This window comes from Perna viridis, chromosome 9 (assembly GCF_037379345.1).
Source record: "Perna viridis isolate PV_CMFRI_1.1 ecotype Kerala chromosome 9, ASM3737934v1, whole genome shotgun sequence".
In the NCBI taxonomy this organism is placed as follows: domain Eukaryota; kingdom Metazoa; phylum Mollusca; class Bivalvia; order Mytilida; family Mytilidae; genus Perna; species Perna viridis.
This window is the reverse complement of record NC_142453.1, coordinates 32,269,107-32,282,544: the sequence shown is the minus strand read 5'-3', so window position 1 is coordinate 32,282,544 and position 13,438 is coordinate 32,269,107.

The following is a 13,438-nucleotide window of genomic DNA, read 5'->3' as shown; positions in this document are numbered from 1 at the left end:
AAGTCATACCTATCGTACAATATACAAATCATAAATACCTTTTTCAGAAATAGTGCTGCGGAGAACAAAACTTACATTATATTTACAAATAAATCACTACAGTTTAGATATTTAGCACATTACCAATGAAAAATGTACATTCGCAAATATTTAGACATTTTAACTTTTAAACCGCAATTGGTTTTCTTTAAAATAAATTGCGTTAAAAATCTTTTTACTAACTAACGCTCGTCAGTTACTCTCTTCGATCGCACATCTGGTCAAAGCCACTCGTTCCTATACTTACGCTAAATTGTGAATTTTAGAGCTAGACAATTAGAATAATTAGTAAAGAGGATTGTTGTGAAATTAGGTTAGAACATTCCGATATAAGTGGCATAACTGTTACGTCGGACCAAGGATGAGTCGCACCCCAGGTGGGGAATTCCCTCGGACCATAGAGGACATGTACCGGTGACCTCACCAGGAGATGGGTTCCAAAATCCCAGCATCCAACTCGCTCTCTTCTACATCGGTTTCATCGGAGAAGGTTGCGTGTAACATCGCTCCAGAGATATTCCATATTAGGAAGGTAAGGCTTGAGTCTATGTTCAGTACTCTCTCTAATCTCTTAGAACTTACTCTAACTGTATTAAGTCCAACAGCCACACAATAATTATATATAACACGACAATAATTGGTAGTGCGGGTGCAAATTTGATTAAAGAGGTCACTGGACAGTGAACGCCATTACTGATTATGCAAATTAGTTCATGCATGTAAGTTTGGATGATTGGATGTTTTTTTCCCATATTCCCAACATTGTATGTTTAACCTGGAATCCAGCTAAATTAACTGCCATGTAAAGGTTGCAAGTATTGCACCAGAGCTCATATAGACTGGGCTAGATTTTTACAGGAAGTTGATGAAGCTGTATCTCTAGCGAGGAAGGGGAAAGTCCCTAATAAACCAGTTGAAGAACCATCAATAGCACTGGTAGAACTGTTTACCGAAACAGAGAAAACTAATGTAAAACCAAAGTGTGGAGAGGAAGTTAATCAGTGTTTTAGTACCGGTATAGATCTGGAGTGCTCTCCTTCAAAGGCAATGATAATAGCAACCACAATTGTGATGTGTGCTGTTACAGCTCTATCCCGTGGGGAAGGAATTAACTTGTCAGGCTTTTCGTCTGACGAGATAAGAAGCAAACAAGCAGAGGATTCGGAGCTAAAGCCTTTGTTAGCGTGGTTAAAAGACAAGGAGGAGCCCACACAGAATGAACTTTTCATATCCTTTCCAGCGACTAAGAGTTATTGGATTAACAAAGAACTGTTTTTTTTATGAAGATGGTATACTGAAAAGTAATCCAAAGAATGAGAGTGGAAATATCCGATTGGTGATGCCAGATTCTTTAAAATATCTGATCATGGAATTATGCCATGAATTACCAAGTTCAGGACATCCAGGTGTATCCAGAACCACCATATGGAAGAAAGACAAATATCATTGGTATGATATATCAAAAGACATCAAACACTTTGTAGCGATATGTGAAATCTGCTATAAGAATAAGAAACCAACTAGGTATGGGAAATGCCCTGTGACCAATTATCAGGCTGGGTATCCTATGGAAAGCGTACATTTAGATTTCATGGGTCCTCACCCGAAAACAAAAAGCGGGAATGAGTATATACTAATGATGGTGGATCAATTCACTAAATGGACAGAATGTATACCATTGCCATCCCAGACAGCAGAAGTGACAGCCCAATCTGCAGTGAATGAATTCTATAGCAGATTCGGATACCCATTTGAGATATTCTCTGATCAAGGAAGAAATTTTTAGAGTATTTTATTTAAGGCGGTATGTGATTTACTTCAGATTCACAAAGCCAGAACGACGCCTTGTAAACCCTCGGCAATTGGTCAGGTGGAAAGACAAAATAGAAGTTTAATGGATGCAGTGAGATGTTTTGTAAGTAAACAGCAAGACAACTGGGATGTTCACATAACCGAATTAGCTGGAGCATTAAGATCTAGTGAAAACCGAAGTACTGGTTATACCCCAAATATGCTGATGTTAGGTCGTGAGACAAATCAGCTTGTAGATTTGATGTATAGGGTTACAGGTACAAACAGATATGAGGGACCAGATGAGTATGTGGTATCACTAGAGAAAGCAATTCACAATGCACCTGAGGTTGCCAGGAAGTCTCTAAAGACCACCCAATTGAAGATGAAGAAGAATGATGACCTTCAGATTCGTGTAATGGAGAAGCAATACAAATTGGAGATCTGGTATATGTTTTCGATAGTGCCCATGTAAAAGGCAAGAATAAGAAATTATCTTCACCTTGGAAAGGCCCAGGAATAGTACTGGCTAAGATTACACCTTATGTTTATAAGGTGAGGCTCCAAAGAATTGTTTTAACACAAACCATTATCGTTTGAAAGTGTGTAGAGATAGGAAAATTCCCTCATGGTTGGGTATGTGTAGAAAGAAACTGCTACAAGGTGAGAGTGTTCTCATCAAGAAGCCAAATAAACCACAGTATTGTGTGTGTAGAGGACCAGATACCGGTGAGATGATGGTCCAGTGTGATAACTGCAAAGAATGGTTCCACCTGTCATGTATAAAGATCAGTCCCCAAGGTACTGAAGAAATGGAGACGTATATGTGTCCTAACTCTCGGTTCGTAGCGTCGCGGAACCCACAAGAGCAATAGCCCTTCCCATAAAAAAATAGGGGAAGGAGAAGCTAGTATGAGGAGCAGATAATTAAAATAGTAGGGGAAAACTTGATGAGATAATAGTAGTTATCTTAGTAGAGATCTTTGTACTCTAAATTTTCTGATTTATACTTCCAGATTGATCAGAGTATGAGTTCAGAGGAGAAAAAACCTAGATGATGGAAGAATACCACCAAGGGGAAAGGAAGTGCTTTCCCAGAGTGGGTTAAGGAGGATTCACCCGGATAAGAAGGATCTCCAATGGAAGGGATGTTACAAGCCATTAGGAAGTTTGATGCTGGACAGTGTATGGTACAGGAGGAGGTGATGACAGCACCTGTCACAAAAGAAAACTATAGTTAAACTAAAGATGGAAGAAGAAGAAGGGATTAGGGCTGAAGGAGAGATGAAGGATGAGCCCAAGGTAGAACCAGAAGAGGTAAAGACCAAGATAATAGCGGAAGAAATTGTTTTGATACCAGCCGTTGCAGAGTCGGCTCCGCCTTGGTTGGTCAAAAGAGTTAGAGGACCTCCACCACATGTCCCTTCAGGGGATGTGGAGAGAAAACAAGGTCCCTTAAGAGGCATTTCTTTGAGGGGAACCTGAGTGAGGTGTTCTCTCTTGATCCATCCAAAGATATATTAGAAGACCCTGAATTCCATAGATTCAAGGGGTTTATATTAATGCAGTTTGCTAGGTACGTCACCGAATCGGAAAAGCCAAGCTACTGTCAATTCCTTTCCTCCTTGAGGGAGAAAGCAAGAGTACCTCACAATTTGGTACCTCTACAAAATGAGGCTCATGTGTTGAGGGCAGTTGCCAGAGTGATGGGCTGGCCCATTCATAAACACTATATAGTTAACAAAGCTGAGGAGTTGAATACAGCTGGGTGCTTGCTACACCCTCGGGTGTTGGCAGGATTATTTAACATATTGCCAGCTTGGGCACAGAAGGCAGTGGGGAATTGTACGTACATCCCCAGAAAATCCTTTTCGGAGGATGAAGTGAATAGGAATTCCTGGTTTTGGCTGAAGGCCAAACCTGGGGCTGAAACTACTCCTGCCACTCCAAAAGAGAAGATGGAAAAGAGGTCAGAAAAGTCAGAAACTCCAGCGGTAAGCGCTATTTCCTTAGAGGAAGCCTTCGTCACTTAGGGGTGGAGGAAGACGCACATGCACCAAGAATAGTGGCAGTAATCTACAATGACAGGAGGATCCTGGTGCCCACTAGATCCTTTTGGGAAGTGGCCTCCTTGGCAAGAGAGAGGTTAGCTCTTAGCAAAGCAACTGTGATGTTGTTTTATAAAGGATTCGGGGTGGATCCACACTTACCTCTATCTCTGTGCAAAGAAGAGATTGTAGAGGTGGAGGTGCAGTTTAGGTAAAGAAACACCACACCAGTGAACTGTAGACTGATATGGGATAAGATACCCGTAAATCCCCGGTGTTTTTTTTAGTTGTGGGGATTTTTTATTGTTAACTGTTGACTTTATTTATTATCGTATTTAACGATAATATGGATAGATACAGATCGTATCTAATTAACTGAATTTAGGCCATTTTCAAAAAATATATATGATTGATTATAATTTAGGCCATTTTTAAAAATAAAGTTTTGATTTTGTGAAAAGTTAAACTTTTCTGTGTTAATTGTATTTTATATATGTTTATTAAATAATTTTAGAATAAGGTTAATTCTAAAGTTTTTGAGGGTATTGTTAGGTAAGTCTTTCGGATGAGACGTTAAACCGATACCCTTTGTGCAAGGAAATATCACGCCTTGTACATGTAAAATACCCCTTTCCCAATCCATGAGTGGTTGGTGTAAAGTTCTAAATCACTTCATTTAGTTTTAGAAATGTAGTAAAGTTTTAAAGTGACAATCAAAAGTTTTAAAGTCAGATATTTTTCAATTGTGATTAGTCACGTAAAGTTGATTTATATTTTTTTCTGGACAATTCATGATGTCGTAGCACTTACTGGGAACTGCAGATATGGTCATGCGATTTGTAATCTCGTGGAGAGACGTCAGGAAAAAGTTCCTTGGATGTACACATACTCGGGCGGAGTATAGAGTTGTTCGATGACCATGGTGGTTTGTTACCTGATGGTGATTGGTATTTCAGTGAAACCAAGCAAAAGCTGTTGCACTAAGGTTGCGGGTTGAATGAGACTGAAATTGTTGGTTTTCCAGTAGAGTCAAAGAAAAAATTGTGGATTGGTTTTCCAGTAGAGCCAAAGAAAAACTGCATTATTCAAGTCAGTTCCTTGGGTCAAATAGTGGATCCAGTATTAAATTATCATATAATTACGTTTCTATGACTTTTAAATTTCCGAGAGCGAGTTTGATTTGATTGTAAGTCTCTGGTGACATACATGTAATGGTTAAATGGATTCACCGTGATGTAAAGGGAATTTCAGAAGTTAACGCTTGTGGGAATATGAATTCTACCTTTTTAAAGTGGATGGGGGATGTTGTGGAATAAGGTTAAATTACGATATAAGTGGCATAACTGTTACGTCGGACCAAGGATGAGTCGCACCCGAGGTGGGGAATTCCCCCGGACTATAGAGGGCATGTACCGGTGACGTTTCCATGAGATAGGCCCCAAAGTCCCAGCATCCCACTCTCTTCTACACGTAGTTTCATCGGAGAAGGCTATGTGTAATATCGCTCCAGAGATATTCCATATTAGAAAGGTAAGGCGTGAGTCTATGTTCAGTACTCTCTCTAATCTCTTAGAACTTACTCCAACTATATTAAGTCCAATAGCCACACAATAATTATATATAGCACCACAATAGAATGAAAAACAAACCTGGGAATAAATATTGAATCAGTATACAAAATTCTACAATTCTCCCTGTAACATCAGCACATCTGACCAATTTCACACCTGAGCGAACCTGAAAACCTGAACTACCTGAATCTACTTCCAGTACAAATATACCTTGAATAGGACACTACAATACAAATATAATCTGTACTGAAACATAAAATGATTAACACAATGAAAATGCACAAGTAAACCTATAAATATACATACATACCAAAAATACCACCTTACCACACATTCCCCCAGCTGCAAAAGTGACGTCCCGTCATTACAGCTAATGTGGATGGATGATGTCTAGTACAGAAAAAGCTGCTTCTCTGGTTACGCCAGTCTCTCTAAACAGAGGTGTCTGTACTAAAGTTGTCAGATATTCAGCTTTCTGTCTGGCTGGTCTACAACAACATCAGGTGTATCTTCCCACTTGTCATTGTCTGCCAACTTGTGTCGTCCCTCGAAATGGAGTATCTTCACCAGAACTTTATCATCCTTCTGGATGGCGGCACCTCTAATGCGGACATCATATCCTTCTTTCTGGGTTGCCTGTGCCTTTCTGGATGACTCCTCTGCTAGCTTATAAGCATGGGCTTATCTCTTACGTAGATCCTGTACATACTGTGTCATCGGCATCTTCTTGTCCTTGTGTAGGCCAAAAGCAAGATCCTGTGGAAGGCGAGGATATCGTCCAAACATAACAAAATATTATGCAGCTCATGTGGACTTCACGACGAGTACAGTTATAGGCCTGGACCATGGTGCAATGTATTCCTTCCAGTTGGACTTCTGATGCGGCTCAAGGGTACCAAGCATATTCATCAAAGTCCTGTAGAATCTCTCCGGCATTCCATTACCCATATGATGGCATGGTGTTGTTCTCGACTTCTTCATTCCAAATAAAACAGATAGTTCCTGAATAACTTCGCTCTCAAAGTTCCGTCCTTGATCAGAATGAAGTTTCCTCGGAATGCCGCAATGGACGATGAATTGGTCGAAGAGTGCCTTTGCAGTGGTTCTTGCTGTTTCATTCTTGGTTGGAATCCCTTGAGCATCTTGAACTTCAAGAAATCAATACAGACAAGCTCAAGTGGAAAACTGGATTCCACGCTACATAAAGGTGCTCTCTGACTGTCTCCTGGTATTTTCCGCTTGATACATCTTCCACACTGACGTATCCAGTTTTCAACTGCACTATCTATCCCTGGCCAATAGAATCTGTCTTTGAGTAAAGATTGGGTACTATCTTTACCTGGATGGCCCATGTTATTATGAAGTGACTGGAGAACAGTGTCTATATGTGCGGAAGGCGAAACCAGCTTTGTCTTGCGGTCATCGTTGATAATTACCTGTCGCTACAATACACCATCTTCTAGAATCAGATGATGGCATTGCTTCAATAATGGAGTTGGTCCAACTTCAGCTGTTGTAGGTTTTTTCCCATCTCTGACATGTTGTACGAATTGCTGTATAACTGGATCCATGGCTTGTGCCTTCTTCCAGTCGATGATGTTATCTGTATATTCATCATCATTGTCATCCTGAACGATATCAGGGTTGACAGTAAGGCTTTCAACAAGTGACTTTGGTAGAATTGAGTTACAGACAGCTTGCATTGACTCCATGGAGATTTTCTCTGTCTCAGTATATTTTGTATAGATAAAATATAAGAAAGAATGAACATGACATGCAAAAATCTGTTTGATATGCAGAATCAACCCTCGACCTATATCACCCCACGGGCCAGTGGCCCTTGAGTTGATATAGGAGTCTCCTGTTGATACTGCATGTGGTACAGATTTTGGCATGCTCTATTCAGTATGAAATTTAAAGAAGTAGTAATAACATGTACATGTGTATTATCTCCATGTAAGTCATAACTGATTATCAGAATGGTTCTTTTTTAGTACATTGTCAAGATATACCAGATACAATTATTTAGAATGCAGATCATAAAGTGAGAAATAAGATTTTCATGACACAAGAAAGACATAGTTATGTTAGAAATATTGTGGCCATGAAAGTGCATTGAAAATGTGTTGGATATCGAGGCTACCAAAAGTAGACTTTTTCTAAGAGCTGATTTTCATGAACATTCTTGCATGTACAATGTACTAGGTAAGTGTTGAAGGTATACATTATTTATTCATATACTTTGTATGTACACAGGTATTTAAAATTTTCAGAACTGGTGATAGGTATACTGTTTTTATTGCTAGTGTAGAACAGTGTAGTCATATTTCTAAGCAAAGTATGCAGTTTTCATTTGTCTACGAACAAGTAATTTACACTGAAAACTACAAATATAGTAATACATTTATCTAATCTGTTTTCTGCTTTACAATGTGACATTAATTGCTCATAGATAAGTCAACATTCAGGGATTGATCCAGAGATTTTGAAATGAGAGTCATTATTATAAATCAGCAGGTAGCTAAAAGCAATATCCTTAGCAAGCTTTTCATTTGCTGTATTAAGAAGGTTTTTGTCTGGTAAATGAAATGACTTTTAAACTCATTACTTTAAACCACTTTTTATGATCTATCTGGTTATGAGGGGATGTTGTTTTAACAATGACGGGTGAAAGAGTAATCAAGGGAACCAAGGTTAATCAAAAGAATGTAATCCAGGGACAAAGACCAGACATGGAAAACAGACATACACAACAAAGAACATAAAGTAACTAAAATCATACATACAAAGTAACAAAAGTAAATGAGCAACTCGGACTCCACTAAAAACTGGGAGCATGGACCAGGTGCACCGGTTGGGTAAGCGTCCTCTGCTTTTCTAGAAACACCCGCCGAGTTGCTCATAAAAAGTCAAGTCCGGGGTAGACAAACGGGGAAAGGAAAACTATGACCCGTTTAATAAATCAGTTTTCATGGTGCTGATGGATACACCATAACGATATCCACGAGTTCATGATGACGACCATAAAACTTCTGTAGTGATGACTTCAATCTTGTAGCAACATAACCCTGTTCCAGAAGCCTATTTGTTAGAGTTCTAACGCGATACAAAACGTCTGCGTAGTTTCGGCAAGCCCTGGCATAACGTATGAGTTGTGATATGAACTCTCCATACGCAGGAGCCGAAGGGATGTTGCCACAGATGAAAGGAAAGTTGACAATTCTGAATGAAAAGTCATCACGTTTGTCGTAAAGTTTGGTCAATAGTTTTCCTTTACCATCGATTTCTGAGTGTAGGTCAAGATATGAGGCTGACTTCACAGTGTCTGTAGTATCCTTTATCTCAAGTTCTTTTGGGTAGATGCGATGTATCAAATCCCCGAAATTAGGATTGTTTAAAGATAATACGTCATCTATATAGCCGAAACTGAGATTGAAGGATCTAGCCAAACGATATGCTTTCTTTCTGATCAGATCAGCTATAAAGTCAGCCTCATAAGAGTGAAGGAATAGGTCAGCAAGTAAAGGAGCACAATTTGTTCCCATTGAAATGCCGACCGTTTGTTGAAAAACACGTCCACCACACTGGACAAATATGTTGTCGATTAAAAATTCCAGCATTTTGTACACATCTTCCTCTGTATATTTGGATGATGATTTGGAATTATTTCTTACCAAGTATGAGGAATCTCTACCAGGAACTATATATTTGTATCTAGGTGTACCATCTTTTTTGGAATAACAACGATGTATAATGTTTTTAAGTCGGGATTTTAACTGAGCATGGGGAATAGCAGTATACAGTGTTGAAAAATCATAGGTTTTAATGCTATTATATTCAGATAATGGTCTTGAACTGATTGTCTCCAAAAGATCTTTCGAATTTTTCAGGATCCACATTGAATTAATACCACTACGGGAGTAATAAGTGTTGTGGTAGGACAGGACTGCAGAACCTCTTTGACAGTTGTGAGTATAGAAGTTAAAAGTTTTGAAAGAGGCTTGGTACATTTTGCAGATCCAGCTATGAAACGTTGTCTGTATGGATTCTTGTGAAGTTTAGGAATCCAGTACATAGACGGTAAATCACAATCATCGTCCTTGGTAGAGAGACCAAAAGAGGATAGCACAGATTTATGGTTTTCCACAATCTCTTCTTTAGAGAGAGTGATAGCAGTATAGGTCTTATTACTGCTATTATTTTCTACGTCTAACCTGTTCTACTCTTACTTACATGTATCTTACCTGATATTAATAGTTATTGAAACAAAGATGAGCTCATGAAATACACTACATTTTTGTAAAGTTTGTTATGTTATTTCAGATAAATTTGAATTATTTTAGAGAAAGAAATGTTCTTTTTTTAACCAATAGAGCTGATAGAGATATTAAATAGAGACACTGAAATATAGTAGATATATACTATATTAACATTTTTAATGTAGGACAAAAACTATGAATAATGACAAAAATATTGTTTGCAAATTTTCAATCGACCAGTATTGATCACTTTGGGAATATTGACCAGGTGGTTTAAAAACCAGTGAAAACCTGGTACTGTTATAACCAAGCAACCTTTATTTTTGCCTGATTTGCACGAAATTATACGTACATGTAACAATATTTCCCAACAATAGGAGGTTTCTCCATAACATATGGTTAAAATACATATATATATTTTCATGAATTTGCATTGGAACATTTTGCAAATATCAGACAGACACTGTTACGATTTTTCCTTGATCTCTTTTCAGTGGTTATCACTTAGAAATTTCACTAGATGAAGTGAGAAAAAGGCAAAAGTAAAACAGACCATTTCTGTGCTGGGATACTATTTAAGCATGAAACAGTTTAAGATTCTCATGTCTGGTACATGTATGTGTAGCATGAAGCAGCTGTAAATGTATATGTCAACATCTCTTAATAAAAAACTATAAAAAACATTAGCACTTACATATTTGCAAAACATAAGAGTTACTTGAATTGTAATCTTATACATATTTGTGAAACAATCATCCAGAAAAAAAGTGAAAGAAATGCACATACATTATTGAAGGCAGACATGTATAAAACACTCAGCAAATAGTGATTCATCATGAAAAAGAGGTATTCATGAGGTATGGCTTTACTAGTAACTTTTTTGTTTTGGAGAGAATAAAGAGATGGATTTATACTCAAAGTGCTTGTGTGATTAAGACATCATATTCTCTATATTCATCAAATACCATTGACTTTCCAACTTAATTGGAATCTTAAATTGCTCAAATCTATGAGCTATGTAGTTGTTTTAGTGTAATGATCTTTAAACTACACAGTAATTTTTACAACAAGAGTCCTTGTTTGAACTGAAAAATTCCTATGAGAAGGTAATCATTTATTGTACATACCATAACCTAATCTAGACAACAATGACAAGAACAAATTTTAGTTTTAATTTATTACAAAAAACATCTACATCAAAGTGAGCACAAGCAAGGAAAAGTTTTTTGCTAATTTCTCCCTTGAGATTGGGCCTTTGTTTAACTTCCTCCTGTCTGCAGGATTCATTTCTACTTCATGCATCTCCAAACCAAAATTTAAAGGTGTGGGTCCTATTTTACTTTGAAAATTCATCGAATATTAATAGCCAGTGATTCTCAGTGGAATTCATATTTTGTATGAAATGCTGATTTAAGTATTAGGAAAATTGAGGGCATCAACGTACGTGTACAGCCAGGAATACCAAAAGCAATAATAAAAAAGAAGACCCAAAAATATATATTGATAAACGTACTCTATAAATATATACTGCGTTAAAACAAATGGTTATTCTTTAAAATACCTAAGTTTTATTTAGCTTACAAATTGGTTAAATGAATATTTTTGATTACTTTGAGGTCCTCCTTGACTCGGTGCCTCTGCACTTTGATTTATACTTGCTTTGATTTCAACGGTATTTGGTGTATATGGTAAATATGGTCTCCCGAGTTTAATGGTGATGATGAAAGTGTTGTATAGCCATGATTTGATCTCATTTTATGTTCTTTTTCAGCAAATGTATACTAGGCTAATGCCCCCTCAAACCCACAGGGATAACAGAGCATAGGGTGACCACTGGATGCAATTTTTTCCTGAGGTTCTAAAAACACTGAAAGCATTTCCAACATTTGCTCAGTAGAACTTGCAGCATTCATCAACATATGCTCTTTTCAGCATTTTTTTTATCAAACATAGAAACAAAGCATGATACCTTTACTTGCTTAGTTAATAGGACATGGTTTGCCAGGTGAGCGATTCATGCTCTCCGATAGCACCGATTTAACGTTTCAGAGTTATTGGACTAATTACAGGCACCATTCCAGGTTAGTTGAAGGCAAACCTGCTATGAAATATTTTGATATTTTGTCAACAGAGTTTTGCGTGATGTGTTTATAGGAAATGTCTTTTCCACCCTTTTTTAAATCCTGTTAGAAATATCGATGCTCGTTGAACAAATATTTCTTGAAAAATGGAAAGTTATTGTAGAAGATTGTGTTTCCTCTCAAATCTCAGTTTCCGAGTCCGAGTGATATATTAATATACGCTTGTATGAATTTAGATTTCAGGGTTCTCAAAAAGCTAGAAACCGTACATGTATTTTGAAACGGTTCGTTGGGGACTAAATCGTAAATTATGAAGAAAAAAAAGTAAGAAACATGAGAGGTGATTTGTTTAATAGTCTTTGGAGAAAAAATAAATACTGACAAGCTAATTCGAACATCTTACATACACAATTTTTGGTGCGTTACTTTTGATCTGATAAAAAACGCATCAAACGATGTCAATATTTCTAACGTAAGTTTCCCAGCTCTTCCCAAAAAGAGAACAAAAGTAATTGTTCTTTATACCTTGCCATATAGAATTCCAGAGTTTGTGAACAGAGTTCTGGTCCTTCAGCACGCCATTTTGTATTGAATAAAACATCGAACACGGTACATCGTTGACATCGCCAGGATTTTCTAAGTACCAGATAAAGTTTTCGATTTCAAACATTTTTATTCCACCTATCCATTTAACGAAACCCATATACACATCGTCGAGCCGAAGAAACGGAACAAATTTCGAGTATTCTAGAATTGTGTCAAGAAAATTCATTGAAAAAAGGTATGCATGTCCAATGCAATATGGTGGAAACGAAGAAAAGGGATACACTTCCAAAGGAAGTGCCCACTTGTGACCTCTGGGTTCTCGTTTTGGGCTTGAATGTATTAAAGAAAAAAGGTATCTACACAAATATAGTTCTGCTACACTATTGTTTCTATGCATAAGAAAGTCCACAACTAATCTAGTACTCAGTATAACATCATCATCTATTTTCATTACAAATTTTGCTTTCCAGCAAAACTTCTGCACCCAAACATAGGCGAAAAGATGTTTGTACAATAAATTTTCATACTTGTCAAGATAATTGCCTTGTATTAAGTCGTTATATTCTTTCTGTTCAGCTAGAATTTTTTTATTGACTTTAGCATCTAAAGTTTCTCCGAGAACAAAAACAAAATCCAACTTGACTTTTCCGTACTGTTTCACTGAACCATAGGTGGACCTGATAAGACGCCGCCTTTTGAAGGCATCGGCGACACTGTGAATAACAACTATGATAAATGGAGGTTGTAACTCACACTGGTTGCTATTCAGGATGAATTCGTATCGGTGAAGGTTAATCAGAGGGTCTGATGGCCTCCTTAACCATTGCAGATAAAAGCCTTCAAAATCCAATAAGATCTGCTCTTCTCCGAAGGAAAAATGTTCAAATTTATTTTTACGTCCCAAAATCTTGCCAAAGTGATAGAATTCTTTCATAGAAATTTGTTGGGGTTTCGAATTTTCCACAAAATCAGAACACATATCCTCACTGAGCATACAAGTATACGTGCATGTCAGAAGTTGACCGATCAAACATAAAAGGATCAATACTCGTCCAAGCATCTCTTTTAAAAGATTATTGTCAGACTATGAAATCAAAGCTCGC